The sequence below is a fragment of the Pinus tabuliformis genome, chromosome Q (genome assembly GCF_031772625.1).
Source record: "Pinus tabuliformis cultivar Carrire ecotype Pingquan chromosome Q, CPIR1, whole genome shotgun sequence".
NCBI classification, from domain to species: domain Eukaryota; kingdom Viridiplantae; phylum Streptophyta; class Pinopsida; order Pinales; family Pinaceae; genus Pinus; species Pinus tabuliformis.
The window spans coordinates 1,201,516,130-1,201,528,018 of record NC_142296.1 but is presented as its reverse complement, the minus strand read 5'-3'; positions in this window follow the sequence as shown (position 1 = coordinate 1,201,528,018).

The window sequence follows — 11,889 nt, the reverse complement described above, 5'->3', positions numbered from 1 at the left end:
GTTGATCCAATCTTCCCTCTTTGCTGCTTTCTCCCAGCTCCTTGCTCTTTCACTGGCCCAGCTACACAAAGATCCTGCAAAAGCACAAGAAATGGAAACTACAAGAAGCATACATCCATAACTGATTCAAGGATTAGAATAAATCAAATATACAAGTATCAATACGCCACAGAGACACATGCATATAGAAGAACCTCAAATGCTTTATTTAATGGAAGAAGTAAAGTTCTGAGAGTGTTACAACCATAATAGGCCCAATCCAGCAACACCTCCCAGCAGAAAGAAATCTCCTCTTCACCTCCTTCAAGCAAATCACCCAATAGTTCTATGCACAAACCAACAGCACTTCCTTACATTCACCAGATTCCAGCCTCCCTAGACCTCATGAGAGAGCTCTATATATAGCAGTTTTGGAGGAAGGATGAGTCAGCTTGAGGCTGGCATGAAGCTGACTAGTGTCCTCTCCCACTTCAGTTATAATTCAGTTCTTGAGTCCACTTGGAGTTTCTTGCTTCCACTTGGAGATCTAGATCCTCTTACTCATCACAAGGCGAATTCCCTAATCCAAGTGTCATTTTGGAAGCTTCCTGGGCATTTGACACCTTGCAGAATGACTGTGCCACTTGGCCAATCTCGCCCAGCGCAGGTAGCTTTCATTGCTTTTGACATTCAGCGCAGGTACAGAGTGGAGCAGTTGACATTCAGCGCAGATGCTCAGTGGATCAACTGACATGATCCAAAAATAGCCTGTTTTTGAGTGTTTTCAGGTGGAGAACTGATTTTCAGTGCTGTGGTTTGCTGACCTTGTTCCTCTAGGGGTAGGAACAACATGTTTAGGGACTTTGGATCCCTCAGATTATTGACATTTCATGCTTCATGCTGTTAGGCACAAAAATGTCTATAACACTTGGGTGTGTTGAAAAGATGAATGAGGCATTCAATCTAATTGAAACAATGCCATTAAATCCAGATGTTGGTGTATTTAGGTCTTTTCTTGGTGCTTGCAAAATTCATTGCAATGTAGAGATAGGAGAATGGGCCGTAAATTAACTTTTTGATTTAGAACCTAAAAATGTAGGATATTATGTACTACTATCAAATTTATATGTGGATGTTTCTAGATGGGATGGAGTAGAAAATATTATAACAATAATCGAATACAAGGGACTAAAAGAGTAGCCAGGATTCCATGCATTTCATGCAAGAAACAAATCACATCTGCAAGCAACGCAAATCTATGCAATGCTAGAAATTTGGCTATTTCCCCAATATAATTTGTGTGCTTCATTATGTTCTCTGAAGTAGAGAAAGTGTACATATTTGTGCCCAACACATTACCAAGTTTCTTTGGTTGTTGAAAAGAAAATTAATAATTCTAGGTAATAGGATGAAAGAACTTAAAGCAAGGCACTCTTAGCATATATGCAATATACTCTTATTCAATCTTGGTATGAGTTTGTGAAACAAAGCATGCTCACCTTACATTCAAAATATTTTTTCTATGTAGGTTGCATGTTCATTTCAATAATTTGTGATTTAAAAGAAAAGTGTTTGATGTCATCATTACATTATTTAACTCTCAAATCTTGTAGGAGCTTAATCATTCCTGGAAACCTACAAATTAGCAAGAGTCACTCTTTTCGAGAACATTAATTAGAAGCAATAAACACACATCCTTCTAAAAACCATTACCCATCTGGTGCCCTAATTAAGTAGATTTATCAAGTTACCAGTAACTCTTTGGTTGCATATTCATTTACATAATTTTCAATTTTAGATTAAAAGTGATTAAATATTTATATTTTCAACCCATGATGAGGCTTCCTTAAGACATTTGAAGACTCAACATCATCTTATTCTTAGAATGGGAATCACCATGAAACTTTGAATGCCTTTCATCAGATGGAACTTGCAGGTGTGAAATTGGACTCTACACCCTTGTGAGCATTCTTCCTATATGTCCCAACTCAGAGGATCTTCAACACAGCAAGAGAATTCATGATTATGTAACTCACAATGGATTAGAATATTGGGTAATGCACTTGTAGACATGAATTTGACATCGAGGAGCGAGATTGGAGACCAAGTATTTGCTACATTGTCTTTCAAATATGTGGCCTCCTAGAATGTTTTCATTGTAGGTTGTTCTTATAATCAATATTTTGACAATGCTTAGAACAACTATTGTTATATGATAGTTCATATGTTTTACCTGATCCAGTCACTATGATGAATATTCTTCCAATCTATATTCATTTAAGATATCTAATGTAATACAATGGGATCCACAATTACATAATCAGAAATGGATTTTGAGTTAGGTTTGTGTAGGTGATGCCCTCATATGCATCTATTAATTGTCAACTCCGGATAGGATTGTCTAGACAGGGTTTGCTATTATGGAGTGTCATCATTGCAGGATATTGAATGCATGGGGGTGGAATGGAATCTCTCACACTTTTCTACATAATGGAATAGGAAAGTGTGAAGCCATATTACATCACTATCACTAGTGTCATGTCTGCTTGTAGTCATGTAGGTCTTTTGAATGAGGGTTGGTTGCATCTCAAATGCATGAGAAGAAAAATTCATAATACCCAATGGATCACTATACAACCATGGTTGGTCTTCTTGGGAATGTTGGGTAGTTAGATGATGCATGTGCTAATATTATAGGAATATCAGTACAACCAGTAACAGATTAGAATCTTGAGGCAAAGTATGACCCAAATGTGATCAATATGCAACAAATCCTATTTTTATATTTAAATAAGTATAGAGACAACACTTGTGATTCTACATTGACATTCAAATGCATGGAAAAATCTACGATATTCAAATAACCATGATATTTTTACCTAGTTGGTATATAAATCCAATCTCTCTTGCAACCCCACCCTAGATGAACACTAACCCAAGATCAACAGTTAACCTAGTGGCTTCCCTTTTCTTTCCTCCTTCCCCTACCTTGGTCCTAGTTGCCTTCATAAACCAAGAGGTGACTCCACTCCCTTCATACTCCCTCCTCATGATGAGGGCACAACCATTTTTGTGGTGGTGCATTACTTTACTCTAACAGCTACTCCACAACAACAAAAACATATTTCACTATAAAAAATTTAGAACAAAGACAAAATATATTTTCAAACAAAACAAAGCTTGAATCATAATTGGAATTAAAAAATGTTTAAATGAAGTGAAACAAAACAATATGTGATAACTTAAGTTTTACAACATAGATAGAAAATATTGATGTCTTGCATGGGTTTTAAGTTATGCAAATGATTTTGCATGTTTATAAAAGAAATTGGTAAGCCCCAAACAAATATGTTTCCTGTCTATTATTTGTAACTATTGACAAGTTATGTTAACTAGGAGTTGCTTTAACAAAGGCTTAAACCAATAAACAAAGAACTATAGAGCCTGAGTGAAAAATGAACAATGCAAAAATTGAAATTCCACTCAAACCATGAAGGCTACATAACCAGAAATCATGTTTATCACCTGAAAACTATTATTTGAGCAAATTTGTCCCATCAAATATATTTCAGAAAAACACAACACATAATAAATATACAAGAAAAACTATAGAATAGTAAAATACATTCCCAGACTCAACGAGACAGTGAAATATCCTAAAAACATACCCAAAAACAATTAGATAAAGCCATAACTGACTTTTTTGTAGAAACCGTAAATGAGATATTAGGCATTCTTTGAATGTGTATGCTAAGGAAATGAAGATCCTCTGCTAGTGATGCTTATGAGGTAAGTCGAACAATGAGAGTAGGTTTCATTTTGTAACGCTCTTTAGTATGTTGTGCCTAGTTCTTCTTAGCCTCATCACTCTGCCTGGTATCATCATATTTCCATTCTTCTTCATAAAATGAATTGAAGAAGGTAGAATAAGTGACATTCATAGACAAGTTTGGAGAGTAGTTAGTAAGGGAAAAATCCCAAGAATAGAGACTGTCTACAAAGCTGCTTCCACTGGACCTGCTCTGTTGTCCAGTGGATGACAAATCCATAAATGTTACTCCCACTTGAGCTCCTATCACTAAGACATGAATGAACCCTATCAAGACTATACTCACCAAGGATATTCACATGGTCCATGGGTGAAACACTTTACATATTTTTTTGAATTAATCAGAAGCAATAAACATGCATACTTCTACAAAAGCTTGCCCATCTAATGCCTAATTAAGTGGATTTTATCGAATTACTAGTATCTCTTTGATTGTATATTCATTTACATAATTTTCAATTTTAGATGAAAAGTGATTAAAGAATTGTATTTTCAACCCATGACAGGGCTTCCTTAAGACATTCTAAGACTCAACATCATGTTATTCTCATAATGGGAATCACCATGAAACCTTGAATTCCTTTCATTAGATGGAACTTGTAGGTGTGAAATTGGACTCTGCACCCTTATGAGATTTCTTCATGTAATTCCAGCTTAGAGGATCTTCAACATTGCTAGAGAATTCATGATTTTGTAGTTCACAATGGATTTAAGTATTGGGTAATGCACTTGTTGACATGCATTCAACATCCAGGAGCAAGATTGGAGACCAAGTATTTGCTACATTGTCTTACAAAGATGTGGCCTCCTGGAATGTTTTCATTTTAGGTTTTTCTTATAAACAGTATTCTGACAAGGCTTAGAACTGCTATTGTTAAATGGATAGTTCTGATGATTTACCTGATTCAGTCATTATGATAGATATTCTTCCAATTTGTAGTCATTTAAGATATCTATTGTAATATAAGTGGATACACAATTACATCATCATAAACAACTTTTGAGTCATGTTTGTGTAGGTGATGCCCTCATATGCATCTATCAATTGTCAAGTTTGGTAGTTTAGAGGTTGCACATTATTTCTTTGATAGATTTTCAAGATAGGATTTTATATTATGGAATTTCATTATTGCAGGATATTGAATGCATGGGTTTGGAATGGAATCTATCACACTTTTCTACAGAATGGAACAGGAATGTGTGAAGCCAAATTACATCACTATCACTGGTATCATGTCTACTTGTCGTCATGCAGGTATTTTGAATGAAGGTTGGCTACATTTCAAATGCATGAGAAGAAAAATGCAGAGCACCCATGGTGGATCATTATACATGCATGGTTGGTCTGCTTGGGAATGTTGGGTAGTTAGATGATGCATGTGTTGTTATTATAGGAATGTCACTAGTAAAATATTATAATCTTGAGGCAGAGTATGGCCCAAATGACATCGAGATGTAGCAACTCCTATTTTTATATTTAAATAAGTGTAGAGACAATAATTGTCATTCTACATTCACATTCAAATGGATGGCAAAGTTTCTGAGCTTCAAATAGTCACGATCTTTTTACTTTGTTGGTATAAAAATCCAATATCTCTTACAACCCCACCCTAGATGAACACTAACCGAATATTAATAATTAACCTAGTGGCCTCCTTTGTCTTTCCTCCTTCCCCCACCCTAGTCCTAGTTGTCGTATTAAACAATGTGGTGACTCCACTCCCTTCCTCCTCCATCCTCATGATGACAACATAGCCATTTTTGTAGTGGGGCATTACTTTACTCTAGCCACTACTCCATAACAGAAAAACATATTTCACTATAAAAAATTTAGAGCAAAAACAAAATATATTTTCAAAGAAAACATAGCTTGCATCATACGTGGAAGTACAAAATGATTAAATGAAGTGAAACAAAACAATATGTAATAACGTAAGTTTTACAACATAGATAGAAAATATTGATGTATTCCATGGGTTTGAGGCTATAGAACTTCTTTTGCATGTTCATAAAAGAAATTGGTAAGCCCCAAGAAAATGTTTTTCTTGTCTATTATTTGTAACTATTCACAATTTATATGAACTAAGAGTTGCTTAAAGAAAGGCTTGAACCAATATATAAAGACTTAGAGCCTAAGTGAAACATGCACAAGACAATAATTGAATTTCCACTCAAAACATGAATGCTACATAACCAGAAATCATGTTTATCACTTGAAAACTATTATTTGAGTAGATTTCTCCCATCAAATATATTTTAGCAAAACACAACACATAAGAAAGATACGAGGAATAATTATAAAATAGTAAAATACATTCTCAGACTCAATGAGACGGTGAAATATCCAGAAAACTTACCCAAAAACGATGAGATAAATCCACAATTGACATTTTCACAAAACCTGTACATGAGATATTAGGTGTTATTTTAATGTGTATGCCAAGGAAATGAGGTCCTTTGCTACCGATGCTTTTACAGAGCAAGAGTAAGCTACAAATTGTAACTCTCTTCATTCTTTCATGCCTAGTTATTCTCAACCTCAACACTCTGCCTGATATCATCATATTTCCATTCTTCTTCATAAAATGAATTGAGGGAAGAATCAACAACATTCAAAGAAAAACTAGGAGAGTAGTTAGTAAGGGGAAAATCCCAAGAAGAGAGACTTTCCACAAATTTTCTTCCATTGGACCCCCTCTAAAGTCCCATGGATGATGGATCCATAATTGTTACTCCCCCTTGAGCTCCTATCACCATATCAGGCATTAACCCTGTGAAGATTGTACTCACCAAGTATATTCACATGGTCCATGGGAAAAACACTTTACATATTCTTGTGCATTAATCAAAAGCAATAGACACACAAACTTCTACAAACCCTTACCCATCTAATGCCCCAATTAAGTGGATTTTATCAAATTATTGGTAACTCTTTGGTTGGATATTCATTTACATATTTTCCAATTTTAGATGAAAGGTGGTTAAAAATTTGTATTTTCAACCCATGACATGGCTTCCTTATGACATTTGAAGATTCAAAAACATATTATTCTCAAAATGGGAATCACTGTGAACCTTTGAATGTCTTTCATCAAATGGAACTTGTAGGTCTAAAATTGGACTATGCACCCTTATGAGCATTCTTCCTATATGTCACAACTTAAAGGATCTTCAACACAACAAGAGAATTCATGATTTTGTAGTTCACAATGGATTGGAGTATTGGGTAATGCACTTGTAGACATGCATTTGACATCTAGGAGCAATATTAGAGACCAAGTATTTGCTACATTGTCTTTCAAATATGTGGCCTCCTTGAATTATGCCATTGTACGTTGTTCGTATAATCAGTGTTTTGACAAGGATTATAACCACTATTATTAAATGGATAGTTCAGAAGTTTTACTAGATTCAGTAATTGTGATAAATATTTTTCCAATATGTATTCAATTAAGATATCTACTACAATGTAAGGGGATCCACAATTACATCTGATCAAAAACAAATTTTGAGTCAACTTTATGTAGATGATTCCCTCATATGCATTTATCAATTGTCAAGTCTGGTAGCTTAGAGGTTGCACACGTTTTCTTTGATAGATTTTCTAGACAAGATTTGCTATTATGGACCCATTATTGCAAGATATTGAATGCATGGGGATGGAATGGAATCTCTCACACTTTCCTACAAAATGGAATAGGCAAGTGTGAAGCCATATTACATCAGTATCACTGGTGTCTTGTTTGCTTGCAACCGTGTGGTTCTTTTGAATGAGGGTTGTATGCATTTCAAATGCATGAGAATATAAATGTAGAATACCCATGGTGGATCATTATAGCAAAGGTTGGTCTGCTTGGGCACACTGGATAGTTAGATGATGCATGTGCTATTATTATAGGAATGAGAGTACAACTAGTAGAATATTATAATCTTGAGGCAGAGTATGACCCAAATGAGATTGAGATGCAACAACTGCTATTTTTATATTTCAATAAGTGTGTAGATAGCACTTGTGATTCTACATTCACATTCAGATTCATCACAAATTCTATGAGGTTCAAATAGTCACAATATTTTTACCTTGTTGGTATACAAATCCAATCTCTCTTTCAACCCCACCCTAGATGAACACAAACCAAGATTAATAATTACCTTAGTGGCTTCCCTTTGTCTTTCCTCCTTCCCCCTCCCTAGCCCTAGTTTCCTTCGTAAACCAAGTGGCAACTCCACTCCCTTCCTCCTCCGTCCTCATTATGAGGGTAGGGCCATTTGATGGTGGTACATTACTTTACTGTAACCCCTACTCCACAACAAAAAAGCATATTTCACTATTAAAAAATTGGAAAAAACAAAATATGTTTTCAAAGAAAACATAGCTTGCATCATAAGTGGAAGTACAAAATGATTAAATCAAGTGAAACAAAACAATATGTGATAACCTAAGTTTTACAACGTAGATAGAAGGCTTGCATGGCTTTGAAGTTATGGAATTTGTTTTGCATGTTCATAAAAGAAATTTGCAAGCCCCAAGAAAATGTGTTTCTTATCTATTATTTATAACTATTAACAAGTTATGTGAATTAAGATTTGTTTGAAGAAAGGATTAAACCAATATACAAAGAACTTAGACCCTGAGTGAAACAAGCATAAGACAACAATTGAATTTCCACTGAAACCATGGAGGCTACATACCCAGAAATCATGTTTATCACTTGAATACTATTATTTGAGATGATTTCTCCCATCAAATATATTTCAGAGAAACACAACACATAAGAAATATACGAGGAAAAATTATAAAATAGTAAAATACATTTCCAGACTCAATGATACAGTGAAAGATCCTGCAAACATACCCAAAAGTGATGAGATAAATCCACAATTGAATTTTCTGCAGACTTGTACATGAGATAATAGGTGTTATTTGAATGTGTCTTCCAAGGAAATCATGGTCCTTTACTAGTGAAAAGGGGAAGGCACTCACATTTCTTCCTCCATGCCCAAGGACAAAATATTTTTCATTAGACAACAAAAGGGACTCCAAGGATAAGATGCCTCTAACACTGAAAATCTGCAAGAGATCCTTCTTAGTTTTATCTCCAAATGGAAGAGCCAACAATGGCATGCTTCTATAGTAATCTCCAAAATCCTCTTGATGTTTATCACTAGAGATGTAAAGAAATCTCAAACCCTTTTCCTATTTCCTTGAGTTTTTTTATCCCTTTACAAGCTCTGGAGTGAAATATTAACAAGGGGGGACCAACGAGTAGAGAAATACAAAGCAATTGTCTTGCCCACAAGCTTAGCTACCGACACCTATTACAAGAATCAAAACATTTAAATGATCAACATCACCTAAGATAGTACTAAATTTCACCTCTCTCTATTTTCTTATCATCATTATCACGATTCACAAGCCCAAACTATGACGGGAGAGTCCAATGAGGCACTCTTCCTGACCTTTTATGTATATGAACCCCGTTTGTTAACAAGTAGAAATTATTTATATGGTTTGATATATGAATAATGGAATAATAAAAATGAAGGTAGTGAGCGAATCTCAGTAACTCACCTGGGCACCTTTATGCTTGATATAAAACTTTCTCTCATCGAAAACCAAGAATAAATCCATGGCTTGTGCTTCTTATATGGCTTTCTCCTCCACCTAAAGCTCATCCAACCACGCTTTTGTAAATGGGTAAGCTCTGATTTTTTATTCTTGTATAAGGCCCATTGCATCAATATGTGTTTCTTTCCCATATGGACCTAAAATAATCAAGGTATGGATACCTTGAACTTGAATGTAGCGAAATAATTTATTTTCAGTGGTGTCTCAAAATGGCAAAGCCAACCATTGCATGCTGGAAAAATAATCTTGAAAGTATTTCTTTTGTCCATCAATCAAGAGAAACACAACCTGAAAGGTCTCCCCTCTCTTCAAAATCTTATTATAAATCTCCACAAGTTTTCGAGTGAAATTTCTACAAGGATCACACCAGCGGGCTAAGAAATACATACCAACATTATTCCCCACAAGCTTTGCTATCGAAACCTATTGGAAAAGTACCAAAGTGACAGTGAGGCCATCATGAAATAAATAAAATATATGAGCCTATTTTTCCTAAACCCTTACAAGATCCAATAACTGCATGAAACTCAATCGACCAATTCAATACATGTATTTAGTAGACTTAATGTTTGCATGATCTATTCTCTAGGTTTTTAAGATTAATATCCCAGTTCAATACATCCTTTCATCCCTACATTCTCATAAAGAACCCAAATCCATATTTGTAGGCAAAGAAAAACACAAGTGAAAAGGGGAAGACACCCACCTTTAGTCCTCTGCAGCCAAGGACAAAATCTCATTCATCATATAGTAGAAGGGACTCCATGACCTATGCATCCCTTGAGGCATCCTCTTTGACCTTAAGTTCATCAAGTATCTCTCCAGTGAATGAATGACCCTCAACACCATATTCTTCAATGATCTCCAAATTTTCAATGGTTATCACTTTTCCCTTCCAATTCTTCAGATTTCACTTGTAGATTACATTAGATCTAATATAAGGATGCAATTTTCGAGCAAATTACAAGTCTAAGATCAGAAAGCTCTTAGAGCCCTGTCTTCTCCATAAGTACCATGGATTAAGCTCTACTTTTAACTTGGGGGTCCCTCCATGTTTCCTTTCAAACAAGAAAGAATTAGATCGACCATGTTTTCTCAGTGCTGCAAGTTGATTGAAGATATGAACAATGGACTTCCTTTATGTTTGTAGGTGAAAAATCACAGCTCTGAAGACGATGACCATTATTGGAAAGATGCGACCTTGTCCATGACAGATCCATTGTTAAAAAACCTTAAAACTCCAAACACAAACAAAATAAGATATGTTGGGTAGGGGACTTCCCTTATGTTTGCAGGTGAAAAAATGTACATCTGAAGTTGATTACCATGGAGAGAAAGACGTGACCTCATCCATGACAAATCTTCTATTCAAAAACCTTAAAGTTCCAAACAAGAAGCAAAGAAGCTACGCTCGATAGCTCATCAACATCTCCAAACCATTCCTTCCAAGTACCTTCACCTGTGATGATCGAATGGATGAGCATCCTCCAATCGTCTAACATATAATCCAAAGGTGTAGAGTGATGACAAGTGGGATAGAGGGAATTTTTTCTCAAAAGGGAATGCCTTACAGTGTAAAAATCATATAAGATTATTTTCCAAAAAGTGAAATTGATTAAACACATGCTTACATGTAAAATGTTCCATAAAATTGGAATACTTACAAAACTAAAATGTGAATTCTTATTACATGTAAAATTTTGAATGAAATTGCAATACTTACAAAACTAAAATGTGTCTTGAAAAAATTACTAGTGGAGGGAACTATTATCAAAGTAAAAAATAATTATTATTTCACACTTATAAATTAAGTAAATTGATATCATAGTTAAAAATGTTTTTTGTTTTCTCAAAGTAAAAAAAAAGTATTCTTGATATATAAACTAGCATAACTCCACCTTAACTATGGATCTACCAAGCAAAGGGGATCAAATCTCTTAACAAGAAAACCTTTTTCTGAGTGCAAAACTTGAGGAAATGTTTGCACCTCAAAAATTTGATTCCTCTCACCTCTTGATAGATTCAGAATTAAGATGGGTCTATGATGCCATATGAATAGTAAAATAATTCATTTCCCTTTCAAAATTGTTAATGGTGGTTGATAAAATTAGAATGGTTTTAAGAGTGAGAAAACTATATTAATTTAATTTTATTGTTAATTTTGTTATATAGAAAATGTGGATAGATTTTGATATGAGCCAAACTCCAAATTATTCACTATTTTTTATAGTACTTCAAATAATAATAAAAAAAATAAATGGTAAGTAAAAATATTAAATAATTAATTATGTGGATAAGTTTGTTCTATATTTCAATAGAAATTGACGATTTTTTTTTTAAATGTAAAATTATAAATGGATAAAATTTAATAACTTGAGAATATTCCTTGTCTTATACAAAATTTAATGGATGATATGAAAAGGGTTTAAACAATTTTCAGTTTCAACACATT